Below are 17505 nucleotides of genomic sequence, written 5' to 3' on the forward strand. Positions count from 1 at the left end.
CTTGAAAATAAATTATGGAATCTTAAAAAGTAGTATACACTCAACCTTGATCAGGGAACCTGTTGACTGCCTACTTCTTAGACAATCATGGTCATGAATTCTTCCACACACGATTATGGACTACATACATGTTACCATCCACATTTTTCTTAAGGGAAAGCCACATAATAAGTGGGGATCATGCCTAAATGACATATTTCAGGGCGGGCGCCTGATGATGGCTGGTCCCATATCTATATTGTTGGTTTTTACAAATAAGATAGAATACAAAAAATAAACAGAACTATATATTTACTTCAATATCAGATGAAACAAAAAAATATAAAGTTGAAAGACAAAGAAATGTAAAATTACGATGAGTGAATGCGAGTTAAACGACCAAAGGAAAGTCACAATTAAACAAAGATGGTAACATTGAGCTAAACGATGGTGAAAAAAATATAAATTGAACGACGGTGACTAATATTTAGGTGAATAGTGACCACCCAAATTGTGTTTAGGTAAAAAAATAAATAAATTGTGTGATTATCTTTGAAAGAAACAATGTGATGATGATGAAGTGTGACTGAAGTAAAATATACCTATGACGCCGTAAGTGATAAAATTTAAAATTTTAATTGACATGATATATTTTAACAAAATTGATTATTTCAAAAACTAGCCCTGGTTTTTTAGTTCAAATAGTTTGAAACTGTTCAATTTAATTTTTCCAATATTATATTGGATTTTTCTGACAATGGTTTAGTAAATATAATCAAATCAAATTCATTTTTGGTTTACAGTCCAACTGGTTCAACTGTATTGTCCAGTTTAATTTTTAAAGGAAAAATATCTATTTTGGTCCCATATATATTAATTTTGGGGTTCATTTTGATTTCTTAATTTTAAAAAGTTTTATATTAGTCCTTTATATCTTTAAAATGTATCATTTTAATTTTTTTCATCATATTAGATATTGATTTAGCGATCGATTTTTGAGTTTTTTCGTCGCTAATTAGACAAAAAGAACCAATATGATATATTTGGAAGAGTTAAGAGATTAATATGGAGCTTTTAAAATTAAAGGAGCAATTATGTTAACATTCGAGACAAAAAAGTTATTTTGCCATTTTTAAAATATTAATAAAAATATTTAATTGATAAATGAAGAACATGACATTTATAAATCATGAAGAGATAAAATCATTTCCTATATGATTCATTCAATCCATTTACAGGGTGGAAAGTATGGAAAAATTTATTAAGTTTGTTTATGTTCTATTCATATATTTTTCTCTTCTTATTTTTACACCCATCGTCAATGGTAAGCCATTTTTGTTCATTTAAGAAAAAGAACCGAGTACCACATGGATATATACTAAGCAAATAACCACATGACCTCTAGTGAAACAGGCAAAATTCTTTACTATTTTACACAACATTTTTTCTTATTTTAGTAACATTCTTTTTTATTTTCTTTTTCTTTAATACAGGGGGAGCAATTAAGTGTGAAACTGTTGCTGATTGTCCAAATAATTTGTGTGCGCGTGGTTTAACACAGAAGTGTTATTTTAAACGTTGTATATGTGTTTGAATAACTACTCGTATGATATGAGTGATAAACCAATAAAGTATAAAAAATTAATATTGTGTTAGAATATTCAATGAGTTGGCCCCTAATAATTTAATTTAATTTAATTTTAGATATCTTGCTTTGAATTTGTACTTTGAGGTTATATTAATAATGTGAATTGGCATAAAAATATAATACAGATTTTTTTTTGTCTCTCATAATTTTTTATCATATTGAAAACTTGAGTTTCAAATCAAGTGATTACAATGGATCCTGTACATACTTCTCCCATTTCTAACTCGATGGTTTATTCAAACTCCAAATGATGATGGACACCTTATTTCCGAGGTGGGTTTTTTTGGGGTTTTGATGGGCCACACTATAGAGTAAGATTGTCCACACTATAGAGTAAGTGATTTATTTTGTTAATTTGATTAATCATTAATTTGATTTTTATAGAATTTCGACCACCGAATAATTTTTAAACTTGGTTTTGTTTTGCTGGTTATATTTTTTTTAGAAATTCAACAAGGATTTACTCTTTTGGATGTGATGTAGAATACATTCTCATGCTCTTACTAAGTTCGGCATTTGAGTGCTAACCTAGCAGGTCAGCCCCTTCTCCGTCGCACTAGAAGCTCAACTCCACCGTAGTAAAACATCACCTCCTCCTTCACAGAAAGATCTTGTTCCTAAATAGAACACGAACGCCGCCTATGGAAAACTATCTCTGATTTACTCGAATTTATATGAAAAACTACATTTTTCGTCGAAGATCTAAATCTTTGATTTTCATCAGCTGAATCATTGATCCATTCTCCCGTTATTTTGATATCAACTTTCTAAGATTATGTCAACATCAAGAAACACTCGATTTGCAAAAGATGATGCAACCATAGCTCAATCACTTCCTCTAGAAGTTGAAGATCCAGTCATAGTGACCTCTTCATCTTATCCAATGCTGGAAGATCTGATTCCCTCAAGAGTCCTCTAGAAAACAATCCAAGGAAAGCCATCAAATCACAGTCCCTTCCAACCCCTAGCACTTGGACATGAGGCATTTCCCGATCTTCAACTATTGTAAGTCAGTCTAGGCGTGTAAGGAGCACCTGATTTATTGAATAACATGTACAACTTGATCGATCAACAAAATTCGCAAGTCTTGGTTGATAGGATCTTGAGAGTTAAAGAGAACTTATGATTTTCTCCTCCAAGAAACAGTAACATACATGGGACGACCTCTTACGCCCAATCGACCACCATTATAGAGTCGAATAAGCTCCATAGTTCCCACACATACACTGGATTGGGAGGTATCCTCTAGTGATTATGATGGAAGAAGTGGAAATCACGTACTAACTAAGGTTCACCATTTTCAAAAAAGAGAAAAAGCTTAATGGAGACACTCTGGCTCCAGAGAGAAAAAGAAACTTGCTATATGCGCAGGTGTTGACAATAAAGTTCCAAGATTTCTATAGAAGCATCTGAAGCTTCCTGCTACAAACCATACCATCCATAATGCTTTCACTCCCACTTGTATAGGGTTTTGAGGATCGACTCTCAATCAACTGGTCATCCATGAAAGATTGATGGCTTAGACTTCAAAAGAGACATCCTTATCATCAAAATGTTATGTCTTTAGCACTTGTTAATTTCATTTGATCAAGTTCATTTTAAGATCATGTGGCTTGATTCATCAAGAAACTTCATAGGTTCATGTGTTTAATTCCATGCTTTGTTCACTAAGTTTCATCAAGTGTGCTTCAAGAAAATATCATTTCAAGGTCTTATATATCTCCTCACGCCTTATAATGCAAGAAAAGTTCAAGAGATTCAAAGTTGATTCAAGAAGTTTGACCTAATTTGGCAAGTATTTGATTCTATGATCACAAGAGCATAACTCTATCAATTTTCATCATCTTAAGTTGATTCTTTTTGGTATGCAATCTTCTAATAATTTTCACCAACTTCTCTTCACATGATTAGATCCAATTGTGTAAAGAAAATCATCAAAAGTTGAGAAACATTACAAGTTACCTTGTGTTTGGGGGTAATAAGGGTTTGGCAACTTTAAAGGATCATAACTTGGTCAATTTTTATCTCCTCAAGCTCATTTTTTCTACAATAATCTTGAGGATGTCTACTACAACTTTGTTTCAAGGTGCAAAATGAGAAAATGATTGGAAGATCATTTAAGATTTGAAAAGATTATAGGTCATCTATGAGATTTTCAAGTAAGTTTCATCAACTTCCAAAGGCCATAACTCTCTCAATTTTTATGATTTTTGAATGGTCTCAATTCCACAATTCTCTTTGAAGAGTCTAATTCAGTTCGTCTTCAAAGACCATGATTGTGGATGGTTGGAGCTAGGAAGGGATACTTTGGTGACTTTCAATGTGGTGGTATAATGGGAGGTGTGGCCCAAGTCAATTTTACCAGGGACCCATGATGGATAACACTATACATGCTTAAAAAAAATTACAAATGTTTGACCTCCCAGGATGGTACGGGTGCCCAATGGATTGATAGTTTGTGGTGGTTAGAGAAAGCTCACGGTGGTGAGAAGCTCTGTTTTGGAGGTATTTTCTGTGGGGTTAGAGCAAGCTCACGAGGGTGAGAAGCTCCGTTAATGGGGTATTTTCAGTGAATAATAGATTGCCTTTCTCAAAGCTTAGGTTGATATATATATATATATATATATATATATATATATATATATATATATATATATATATATATATATATATATATATATATATATATATATATATATATATGCTTATGGGTATGGATTTATGGAATCTTAAAAAGTAGTATACACTCAACCTTGATCAGGGAACCTGTTGACTGCCTACTTCTTAGACAATCATGGTCATGAATTCTTCCACACACGATTATGGACTACATACATGTTACCATCCACGTTTTTCTTAAGGGAAAGCCACATAATAAGTGGGGATCATGCCTAAATGACATATTTCAGGGCGGGAGCCTGATGATGGCTGGTCCCATATCTATATTGTTGGTTTTTACAAATAAGATAGAATACAAAAAATAAACAGAACAATATATTTACTTCAATATCAGATGAAACAAAAAAATAAAAAAATATAAAGTTGAAAGACAAAGAAATGTAAAATTACGATGAGTGAATGCGAGTTAAACAACCAAAGGAAAGTCACAATTAAACAACTATGGTAACATTAAGCTAAACGATGGTGAAAAAAATATAAATTGAACGATGGTGACTAATATTTAGGTGAATAGTGACCACCCAAATTGTGTTTAGGTCAAAAAGAAAATAAATTGTGTGATTATCTTTGAAAGAAACAATGTGATGATGATGAAGTGTGACTGAAGTAAAATATACCTATGGCGCCGTAAGTGATAAAATTTAAAATTTTAATTGACATGATATATTTTAACAAAATTGATTATTTCAAAAAATTGACATGATATATTTTAACAAAATTGATTATTTCAAAAACTAGCCCTGGTTTTTTAGTTCAAATAGTTTGAAACTGTTCAATTTAATTTTTCCAATATTATATTGGATTTTTCTGACAATGGTTTAGTAAATATAATCAAATCAAATTCATTTTTGGTTTACAGTCCAACTGGTTCAACTGTATTGTCCAGTTTAATTTTTAAAGGAAAAATATCTATTTTGGTCCCATATATATTAATTTTGGGGTTCATTTTGATTTCTTAATTTTAAAAAGTTTTATATTAGTCCTTTATATCTTTAAAATGTATCATTTTAATTTTTTTCATCATATTAGATATTGATTTAGCGATCGATTTTTGAGTTTTTTCGTCGCTAATTAGACAAAAAGAACCAATATGATATATTTGGAAGAGTTAAGAGATTAATATGGAGCTTTTAAAATTAAAGGAGCAATTATGTTAACATTCGAGACAAAAAAGTTATTTTGCCATTTTTAAAATATTAATAAAAATATTTAATTGATAAATGAAGAACATGACATTTATAAATCATGAAGAGATAAAATCATTTCCTATATGATTCATTCAATCCATTTACAGGGTGGAAAGTATGGAAAAATTTATTAAGTTTGTTTATGTTCTATTCATATATTTTTCTCTTCTTATTTTTACACCCATCGTCAATGGTAAGCCATTTTTGTTCATTTAAGAAAAAGAACCGAGTACCACATGGATATATACTAAGCAAATAACCACATGACCTCTAGTGAAACAGGCAAAATTCTTTACTATTTTACACAACATTTTTTCTTATTTTAGTAACATTCTTTTTTATTTTCTTTTTCTTTAATACAGGGGGAGCAATTAAGTGTGAAACTGTTGCTGATTGTCCAAATAATTTGTGTGCGCGTGGTTTAACACAGAAGTGTTATTTTAAACGTTGTATATGTGTTTGAATAACTACTCGTATGATATGAGTGATAAACCAATAAAGTATAAAAAATTAATATTGTGTTAGAATATTCAATGAGTTGGCCCCTAATAATTTAATTTAATTTAATTTTAGATATCTTGCTTTGAATTTGTACTTTGAGGTTATATTAATAATGTGAATTGGCATAAAAATATAATACAGATTTTTTTTTGTCTCTCATAATTTTTTATCATATTGAAAACTTGAGTTTCAAATCAAGTGATTACAATGGATCCTGTACATACTTCTCCCATTTCTAACTCGATGGTTTATTCAAACTCCAAATGATGATGGACACCTTATTTCCGAGGTGGGTTTTTTTGGGGTTTTGATGGGCCACACTATAGAGTAAGATTGTCCACACTATAGAGTAAGTGATTTATTTTGTTAATTTGATTAATCATTAATTTGATTTTTATAGAATTTCGACCACCGAATAATTTTTAAACTTGGTTTTGTTTTGCTGGTTATATTTTTTTTAGAAATTCAACAAGGATTTACTCTTTTGGATGTGATGTAGAATACATTCTCATGCTCTTACTAAGTTCGGCATTTGAGTGCTAACCTAGCAGGTCAGCCCCTTCTCCGTCGCACTAGAAGCTCAACTCCACCGTAGTAAAACATCACCTCCTCCTTCACAGAAAGATCTTGTTCCTAAATAGAACACGAACGCCGCCTATGGAAAACTATCTCTGATTTACTCGAATTTATATGAAAAACTACATTTTTCGTCGAAGATCTAAATCTTTGATTTTCATCAGCTGAATCATTGATCCATTCTCCCGTTATTTTGATATCAACTTTCTAAGATTATGTCAACATCAAGAAACACTCGATTTGCAAAAGATGATGCAACCATAGCTCAATCACTTCCTCTAGAAGTTGAAGATCCAGTCATAGTGACCTCTTCATCTTATCCAATGCTGGAAGATCTGATTCCCTCAAGAGTCCTCTAGAAAACAATCCAAGGAAAGCCATCAAATCACAGTCCCTTCCAACCCCTAGCACTTGGACATGAGGCATTTCCCGATCTTCAACTATTGTAAGTTAGTCTAGGTGTGTAAGGAACACCTGATTTATTGAATAACATGCACAACTTGATCCATCAACAAAATTCGCAAGTCTTGGCTGATAGGATCTTGAGGGTTGAAGAGAACTTGCGATTTTCTCCTCCAAGAAATAGTAGCGTACGTGGGGCGGCCTCTTACACCCAGTCGACCACCATTCTAAAGCCGATCCCGACTAGAACGCTTACATTACATGAATAAGCTCCACAGTTCCCACACATACACCGGATTGGGAGGTATCCTTCAGTGATTCTGAGGGAAGAAGTGGAAATCATGTACTAACTAAGGTTCACCATTTTCGAAGAAGAGAAAAGCTTAATGGAGACACCCTGGCTCCAGAGAGAAAAAGAATCTTGCTATATGCGCATGTGTTGACATTAAAGTTCCAAGATTCCTATAGAAGCATCTGAAGCTGCCTATTACAAACCATACCATCCATAATTCTTCCACTCCCACTTGAATAAGGAGTAGTGTCATACCCTAATTTTCGGCCATAAGATCCCCCAATCATTTTGCATTCCTACCACATATCAAGACCACAATCTTGAGCTGGATCTTTAGTTTGATGCTCATCTTGCCTTTAGGGAAATCACCAAGCACCCATGTTTGTTTAGTTTGTGAATATTTCTTTGTTATATTATACTAATCAAAATACAAAAAATATATCTCGTGTCTTTCATTACTTTGTGCATTGTAGGTGTTGAAGCAAGGACATTCATCTCCTCACCTAAACTAAGTTCTTGAGGATCGACTCTCAATCAACTGGTTATCCATGGAAGCTTGATGGATTAGACTTAAAAAGATACATCCTTATCATGAAAATGTTATGTCCATGATTTCTTCAATAAGTTTCATTTTATCAAGTTCATCTCAAGATCATGTGGCTTGATTTTCATCAAGAAACTCCATAGATTCATGTGTTTAATTCCATGCTTCCTTCAATAAGTTTCATCAAGCTACGAGCCTCATCATCAAGTGTGCTTTTAGAAAATATCATTTCAAGGTCTTATATATCTCCTCGTGCCTTATAACTCTCTTAATTTTCATCATCTTAAGTTGATTCTTTTTTATATGGACTCTTCTCATCGTTTCCAACAATTTCTCTTCACATGATAAGATCCAACTGTATAAAGAAAATCATCAAAAGTTGAGAAACATTACAAGTTACCTCGTGTTTGGGCGAATAATGGTTTGTCAACTTTAAAGGATCATAACTTGGTCAATTTTTATCTCCTTGAGCTCATTATTTTTCTACAATAATCTTGAGGATGTCTACTACAACTTTGTTTCAGGGTGCAAAATGTGAAAATGCTTGGAAGTCATTTAAGATTTGAAAAGATTATAGGTCATCTATAAGATTTTCAAGTGAGTTTCATCAACTTCCAAAGGCCATAACTCTCTCATGATTTTTGAATGGTCTCAATGCCAAAATTCTCTTTGAAGAGTCTAATTCATTTCATCTTCAAATACTGGACGGTTAAAGCTAGGAAGGGAGACTAATTCTCTTTGAAGAGTCTAATTCATTTCATCTTCAAAGTGGTGGTATAATGGAAGGTGTGGCCCAAGTCAATTTTACCAGGGCCCCATGATGGATACTACTATACATACTAAAAAATTATAAATGTTTGAATTCCAGGATGGTACGAGTGCCTAAAGGATTTATAGTTTGTTGGCGGTTAGAGAAAGCTCACGGCGGTGAGATGCTCTGTTTTGGAGGTGGTTGCTATGGGGTTAGAGCAAGCTCATGAGGGTGAGAAGCTCTGTTAATGGGGTATTTTCGGTGAATAATAAATTGCCTTTCTCAAAGCTTAGGTTATATATATATATATATATATATATATATATATATATATATATATATATATATATATAGAGAGAGAGAGAGAGAGAGAGAGAGAGAGAGAGAGAGAGAGAGACTTATGGGTATGGATTTATGGAATCCTAAAAAGTATTATATATGCTCAACCTTGACCAGGTTGACTGTCTAATTCTTAGGAAATCATGGTCATGAATTCTTCCATACACGATTATGGACTATGTACATATTACCATCCACGTTTTTCTTAAGGGAAAGCCAGATAATAAGTGGGGATCATGCCTAAATGACATATTTCAGGGCGGAAGCCTGATGAGGGCTGGTCCCATATCCCTATTGTAGGTTTTTACAAATATATCCCACCAGATAGAATACCAAAATAAATAGAACAATATATTTACTTCAATATCTGATGAAACAAAAAACTAAAAAAAAGTATAAAGTTGAAAGACAAGGAAATGTAAAACTATGATGAGTGGATGCGAGTTAAACGATCAAGGGAAAGTCACAATTAAACAAAGATGGTCAATATTAATCTAAACGATGGTGAAAAAATATAAATTGAACGATGGTGGCTAATATTTAAGTGAATAGTGACGACCCAAATTGTTTTTAGGTCAAAAAGAAAATAAACTGTGTGATTATCTTTGAAAGGAACGACGTAATGATGATGATGAAGTGTGGCTGAAGTAAAAAATACCTATGACGCCGTGATAAAATTTAAAATTTTAATTGACATAATATATTTTAACAAAATTGATTATTTCAAAAACTAACTCTGGCTTTTTGAAAATAGTTTGGAATTGTTCAATTTAATGTTTTCAATATTATATTGAGCTTTTCGGGCCAATGGTTTAGTAAATATAATCAAATCAAATTCATTTTTGGTTCACAATTCAACTGGTTCAACCGTATGGTCCAGTTTAATTTTTAAAGGAAAAATATTTTTTTTAGTCCCGTATGTTAACTTTGGGGTTTATTTTGGTCTCTTAACTTCAAAAGATTCTATATTGGTCCCTTACATCTTCAAAATGTACCATTTTAATCCTTTTTATCGTATTAGAGACTGATTTAACGATTGATTTTTGAGTTTTTTTGTCCCTAATTAGACAAAAAGAATCAACATGTTACGTTTTGAAGAGTTAAGAGATCAATATGAAACTTTTTAAAATTGAAGGACCAAAATAAACCTTTAAGTTAACATACGGGAAAAAAAAACTATTTTGTCATTTTTAAAATATCAATAAAAATATTTAATTGATAAATGAAGAACATGACATTTATAAATCATGAAGAGATAAAATCATTTCTTATATGATTCATTCGTTTCATTTAGAGGGTGGAAAGTATGAAAAAATTTATTATGTTTGTTTATGTTATGTCATATATTTTTCTCATTTTCGATGAATAATAGATTCCCATTCTCAAAGCTAAGGTTGAGATATGTATAGAGGCCTATGGGTTTGGGTTTATAGAATTCTAAAAAGTAGTATACGCTTCATCTTGACTAGGGAACATGTTGACTGCTTACTTCTTAGGCAATCATGGTCATGACTTCTTCCAGACACTGTTATGGACTACATACATGTTACCATCCAAGTTTCCCTTCAGGGCAAGCCACATACTAAGTGGGGATCATGCCTAGATGACATATTTCGGGGTGGGCACCTGATGATGGCTGGTACCATATCCCTATTATGAGTTTTTACAAATATATCACGCCAGATAGAATATCGAAAATAAACAGAACAATATATTTAATTCAAAAACAGATGAAACAAAAAACTAAAATAAATTAAAAGATAAAGTTGATAGATAAAGAAATATAAAACTATGATGAGTAGATTCGAGTTAAACGACTAAGGGAAAGTCACAGTTAAAAAAATATGGTCAATATTAAGTTAAACAACGGTGAAAAAATATAAATTAAACGATGGCGACTAATATATAGGTGAATAGTGATGACCCAAATTGTGTTTAGGTCAAAAAAAATAGACTGTGTGATTATCTTTGAAAGGAACAATATGATGATGATGAAGCGTGGCCGAAGTAAAAAATACCTAGGACGACATGATAAAATTTAAAAGTTTATATGACATAATATATTTTAACAAAATTGACTATTTCAAAAACTAGTTAAGGTTCTTTGGTTCACATAGTTTAGAACGGTTCAATTTGATTATTCCAGTTATATATTGGTTTTTTCGGCCAATGATTTAGTAAATATAACCGGATTGAATTAATCCTTAATTCCAAATCTAATTTGTTCAACCGTTCAGTCCGGTTTAATTTTTAAAATATTAATAAAAATATTTAATTAATATATGAAGAAAGAACATGACATTTATAAATCATGAAGAGATAAAATCATTTCCTATATGATTTATTCAATCCATATAGAGGGTGGAAAGTATGGAAAAATTTATTAAGTTTGTTTATGTTATGTTCATATATTTTTCTCTCCTTATTTTTACACCCATCGTCAATGGTAAGCCATTTTTGTCCATTTAAAAAAAATTCTTTACTTTCTATACAACATTTTTTCTTATTTTAGTAACATTTTTTTTTCTTCTTGTGTGCGCGTGGTTTAACACCGAAGTGTTATTTTTCCCGTTGTATATGTGTTTGAATAACTACTCATATGATATGAATGACAAACCCAATAAAGTACAAAAATAAATAAATATTGTGTTAGAATATTCAATGAGTTGGGCCCTAATAATTTAATTTAATTTTAGATATCTTGCTTTGAATTTGTACCTTGAGGTTATATTAATAATGTGAATTGAGGCATAAAAATATAATACAGATTGTTTCCTTCTCTCATAATTTTAAATATATCTATATAACCTTGAACCTTTTCATATTGAAAACTTGAATTTTCAAATCAAGTGATTACAATGGATCCTGTACATACTTCTCCCATTTCAAAATCATATTGTAATTGTAGAGACAACAATCATACTTCTAATTCGATGGTTTATTCAAACTGCAAATGACGATAGACACCTTATTTTCGAGGTGGGGTTTTTTCGGGGTTTGATGGGCCACCACGATTACAAATTTTGGAAAAAAAAATGTCGGATTGTCCATACTATAGTGTAAGCGATTTATTTTGTTAATTTGATTAATCATTAATTTGATTTTTATAAAATTTCAACCACTGAATGATTTTAAAACTTGGTTTGTTATGTAGATTATGTTTTTTCAGAAATTCAACAAGGATTTACTCTTTTGAATGTGATGTAGAATAAATTTTCAAAGGAAGATCATTCATAATCAAAACCTTTCAAAACATTCAAAAGTACATCTATTAAATTGAGTGATCATTTTACAACATCCATTAACAACAATGCTCAAATAACATCCAATATGATTTCCAAACCAACATTCAAAAGCAACAACCTAACAAAATAACAACCTATACAAAATACTAAATTTTCTTCTTTTTGGAATTTCATTTTTTATTAGTGTTTTCTTCTTAGTTGGTATTTTCTTTTGAATAGATGCACTTTGCTAAAATGATTGTGAAATACTAAGTATTGTTTAGGTCTTACACTTAGCCTTAGTTTGTAGCTTTTGTTGATTGGAGATAAATGTCTATATGTGATAATAATGACTAATACCTCCAAAATCATCAATTAAAAGTTTAAGAAACCATAACAAATGTACAATATCGATAAATGAGGTCTCATATCAACCTCCATACCTTGTACTGGTTATACATTATCCTTAATTGTTGAATCGATATTCCATCTTTAAATTTCATTGTATTGTCATCCCAGTCTTCAAACTCTTCATCCATTGCATTATCATAATTATAACTCACATTGTTGCGATCATTATCACTTTATGTTCCAACATCAACCTCTTCATCACTGCATTCATCAAAGTCTTCAAGTGCTACATCCATTGCAATACCATGAATATAAATCACATCATCACTATCATTATCACTTTAAGTATAAACAACAACCTCTTCATCATTCACTTTGCCTTCTAAAGCATTCATGTTTTCCTTTGTCAATGTGTTTTCTTTAACCGCTCGAGTCTCCCTAATATGTTTTCTTAAAACAAATAATGCTTGACAAGTTATGTTTTTTTGGGTTAGATGTCTGGTTGGAATGTATGCGTTTTCCACCTTGGAAAAATAAAATCACATGTAGCCATTTCATATTCCACATCAATGCCACATATATTACCTCATTAACTTTGACTAACAGGTTAGGCTAAAAGAACAAGTGTGATATATTTTGAATATTTAAGAATCTCTCTACTACAACAAACACATAATCTGCACCTCATTAAGTACGAGGCAAGCCCATCACAAAATCCATGGCTTAATCTTTCCAAATATCATCAAGAATAGGTAAAGACATATAAAGACCAATATTTTGAGTTTGGCCTTTAGAAACCTAAAAAGTATAACATCTCCTAACTATAGAACCAACGTCCCACCTCGAGTGTGGCCAATAATATCTCTCTTCTATGCTAGAAATGGTATTGTCTCGACCCAGATGACTCTTAAGATCATCTCCATCTAGATTTTGATTTAACTTCTCTCTCTTAAAGATGAGCAAGGAATGCATAGTCAACCCCTTTAAAAAGTTAACCATCTCGAATATGAAAATTTGCACAAAGATGATTTCCACTACGCTTGGTTTATAAATCCGTGAATTGAATTTCACTTTCATACAACTCTTTCAGGCACTCAAAGCCTATTATTTCCCGCGCTAATGTGATTAGTAAGGAAGCTCTCCTACTCAATGAACCTTAAACCTTGTTAAGAACCTCTGGCTTATGATGAATAATAAAAGGAAATTCCTGTAGAAAACTCACCCATCGAGCATGCATCTTGTTTATCACCTTGTGGTTGTGAAGAAACTTCAAAACTTAATGGTCAGCGAACAAAATGAACTCCTGCTGAACCAGATAATGTTCCCACTGGCACAGAGTTCTAAGGACTACATAGAATTTCAGATCATAAGTACTCCATTTCTGGCGAGCATCACTTAATTTATCGCTGTAAAAGGCCACTAGTTTCTTCTCTTGAGACAACACATCTCTTATTCCCACTCCAATAACATCACATTTAACTTGGTACAATTTGTCAAAATTATGAAGTGTTAATACTAGGGCAATACTAGGGCGGTACATAGTTTCTTTTTAACCAATGCAAAATTCCGCTTCTCCTCAAACCCCCCAATGGAACTTCCCTTTCTTCAAACATTCAGTAATAGGTGCAATGGTAGTATTGACGTTTTTGATAAACCTCCTATAGAAAGTGGCCAGACCATGAAAGTTACAAACCTCAGTCACTAATTTAGGTGCATGTCAATCCTTGATAGTACTCACCTTATCTTCATTAAACTGAATCCCTTCATCACAAACAACTAAGCCTAAGAAGACCAATTTGTTGGTGCTGAATGTGCACTCTTTCATATTAATGTACAAATAGTTCTGCTATAAGACTTGCAACACATGTCTCACATGCTCCAGATGCTCTTTATTGGTTTAACCATAAATCAGAATATCATCATAATAAACCACTACAAATGAATCAACAAATTGACACAGAACATGATTCATCAATCTCATGAAGGTGCTGGGGGCGTTTGACAACCCAAAAGGCATCACCAACCACTCATACAATCAATCTTTGCTCTTGAAAATTGTTTTCTATTCATCCGCAACTATAATTTTTATATGATGATATCGATTACACACATATATCTTCGAGAACACCTTAGAACCTGCGAACTCATGAAGCATGTCTTCCAAACTGGGAATTATACTTAGGGAAAAGCTAACATGTGCCCTAAGGGCACAAGTTAATGAGATATTTCTAGAATTTTTTTCTTGAAACGCGTGCATTCAATGTATCGAAACTTTAAATTTGACTTTATTGCATTTAATTACATTTAACTTTTTCTAATTATAGTATCTTTAACATGTGCCCTTAGGGCACATGTTAGCATGACCCTTATACTTAATAATTATCTTATTAATGGCCTCTGTTATAAACACACAGTCACCATAGATTCCCCTTCTTAGGGACCAAAAGCAGTGGTACTTCACATGGACTCATGCTCTCACAAATTAATCCTCCCTTCAACAAATCCTCAATTTTCTCCAGTAAAATCTAATTCTCCTCAGGGAACATACAAAAGTGAGGAAGGTTTAGTATGCTAGAAACTAGAATGAGATCAATCTGATGCCGAATATCTCGCATATGAGGTAAATTGTTTGGTAGTTCATGTGCAATCAACTCCTTGAAATCCTCAAGGATCTCTAATACTTTTTCTAGAATTGTTGTTTCCTCCTTTACATCACTCATCATCCATTCAATCACCACTAGAAAGGAACATCCAGTTTCTTTAATGGCCACACCAAGCTCCTTTTCAATATGTGTCATTGCCAAGAAAGTAAACTTTTTTCCTCCTAGATTTTTATCAAAGTGCAAAATAGGAGCCATGACAATTTTATATGTTCCCTATGTAAACGTCATCAAGTTATCCCGTCCTCGATAAGTGATATAATTATCAATCTGCCACGGTCTATCTAGTAAAATATGACAAACATCCACATCAAGAACATCACAAAGTTCCTCTTTCTATAATGTTTTTCAATGGAGACAAGAACTCTGCAGACTAGCATTACTCGAACATGGGAGTCCTTGCTTACCCAACCAAAGGTGCATGGCTTCTTGTGGATTTCTGTGGACAACTTAAAATAATTTACCAATTTTTGCAACACCATATTCTCTATAATGCCATTATCCACGATCAAATTACACACTTTGTTCTTGATAATGCAGTGTGTTTTGGACAAATTCTTGCAATGCCCTTCATATTTGGATGCTAGTAAAATTCTTTGCAACAGAAAATTTACCCGTTCATCAAATTCTCTCTATAAACTCAACCTCTAAATATTCACCGTTCTCAACTGGAAATCTTTCTCTTTCCTCTTCCCCCTCTATTTCTTCCATAATAACAATAATCCTTCATGTTGGATAAACATTTGATTTGTGACCTCTTTCATTACAATGATAACACACGTCTCTGGTAGGTTTAGTATATAGATTATTTTATCCCTGGACTGGTGTTTTACCTTGCTTCACACTACTAGAGCTGCTAGCCCCCTTATTTCCAAGGTTGGGATTCTTGGTTGTTGCACTCTTTTTCTTGTCGCCAACTAATTCAAAGTTATTATGGATGGAATAACTTTTAAAAGATGAGAAATTTCGATGGGATTTCCCATCAATTATGCCTTCAAAGCTAGACTGGAGGCCTTAGCCATTGTCCATACAGTTTATAAATCCATCTTCTCCTGCAAGGATCCCTTTAAGCCACTAATATATCGAGCCATTTTTTGGATCTCTAATTCTCCTAATTTATTGCGCTAAGAAAAATAAAAGAACTCAGTTGTGTATTATACCACACTTCTCTTGCCATGAAGACACTTAATATATGTATTATAAAGACGATTAATTCCACCCCGCATAACCTATTATGTTCTCCTCCCCTGCCTCTTTGCTGATTCTCATTGTTGTTGGTGTTGTTCACTTGATTTGATAAAGCCGCCATGTGTTCTATTAAAGCATTTAGGAGCTAGTCGTGGTAAAAGTCGCGTTAATTCTCTAAAGATTTGCTTGGGTCATCGATCGATCTCCCATGGTTGATCAAGCTACTAAAAGAAATAGGACAATACATGCTCTGTTGCCACCTGACACAATCAAAAACACTACGGATTAACAAACACTAAGCCCAGAATGAAAGCACGGGTTTCCAAGCGACAAACATGCCACATAAAATCTTGAATCCATCAAATAGAAAAAGTACTTAATATTAGTATGATAAAAGATAATCTTGAAGACCACTCCTAAGAATGTTTAAATACATAAAAAAGAAACTCTAATATGCTTTTACTCCAAAACAAAATAAAACAGAAAATTGTATAAAATATTGAAATGTTATTTTTGAGCCTGAAAAGCATAATAATAGTCATTCTGACATTAGACGTTAAACTTGTACAAATTCTACTTAATCATTCCGACGCGCGATTTCTTTTTTAATACGCTATATGTTTTCTACCTAAACTTCTTGACCAAGTGTGCTGAGTGAAGCACAACCTATTAATGAAGTTAGATACATTTAAATATTCTTAATAATATTGTCATTGTTTTGTGATTTTCACGTTTTTATTATAAAGGTTATTAAATAATCAAAATTTTATTATTGTTAAGTTTTTTTTTTTTTTATGTAACCTCATTAAATATTCTAAAAGCTTTAACACAATGTATGGATATACTTCAGAGAATTTAATATTACTTCTAATGTTATTATTGTTTTGTGAATTTTTCTTTTATATCATGAAAGGTTATCAAATATTCAAAGATTGGTATAAAAAAAGAGAGTTAATTATTATGATTGATGACTTTTTTATTTGACGTTCATAACAATTATCTTATAAAGAGACAAAGACGACACATCAGTGTAATTAAGAGACATTTCATAATAATTAAAATTTTTAGAAGTTTTTTTTGAAACTCTATAAGTTGTATGGGTAAAAAAATCTATTAATATTAAAAACTACTACAATTAAATAGATGTAAGAAGAATATAAGATTTATAAATCAAAACTTGAGGG

At 32.1% G+C, this 17505-nt stretch overlaps 2 long non-coding RNA genes across 2 annotated transcripts; both read left to right on the plus strand.

Annotated features, from left to right (window-relative positions):
• The first annotated feature begins 1179 nt into the window (after window positions 1-1179).
• LOC131613137 (uncharacterized) lies at window positions 1180-2665 on the plus strand. The gene is made up of 3 exons (XR_009287583.1): window positions 1180-1303; window positions 1473-1960; window positions 2073-2665. It is a non-coding gene; the product is annotated as an uncharacterized LOC131613137 (long non-coding RNA).
• Window positions 2666-5562: 2897 nt separating this feature from the next.
• On the plus strand, window positions 5563-8062 carry LOC131613138 (uncharacterized). Its single transcript, XR_009287584.1, has 3 exons — window positions 5563-5686; window positions 5856-6343; window positions 6456-8062. It is a non-coding gene; the product is annotated as an uncharacterized LOC131613138 (long non-coding RNA).
• Window positions 8063-17505: the final 9443 nt, after the last annotated feature.

This window comes from Vicia villosa, linkage group LG6 (genome assembly GCF_029867415.1).
Source record: "Vicia villosa cultivar HV-30 ecotype Madison, WI linkage group LG6, Vvil1.0, whole genome shotgun sequence".
Lineage (NCBI taxonomy): Eukaryota > Viridiplantae > Streptophyta > Magnoliopsida > Fabales > Fabaceae > Vicia > Vicia villosa.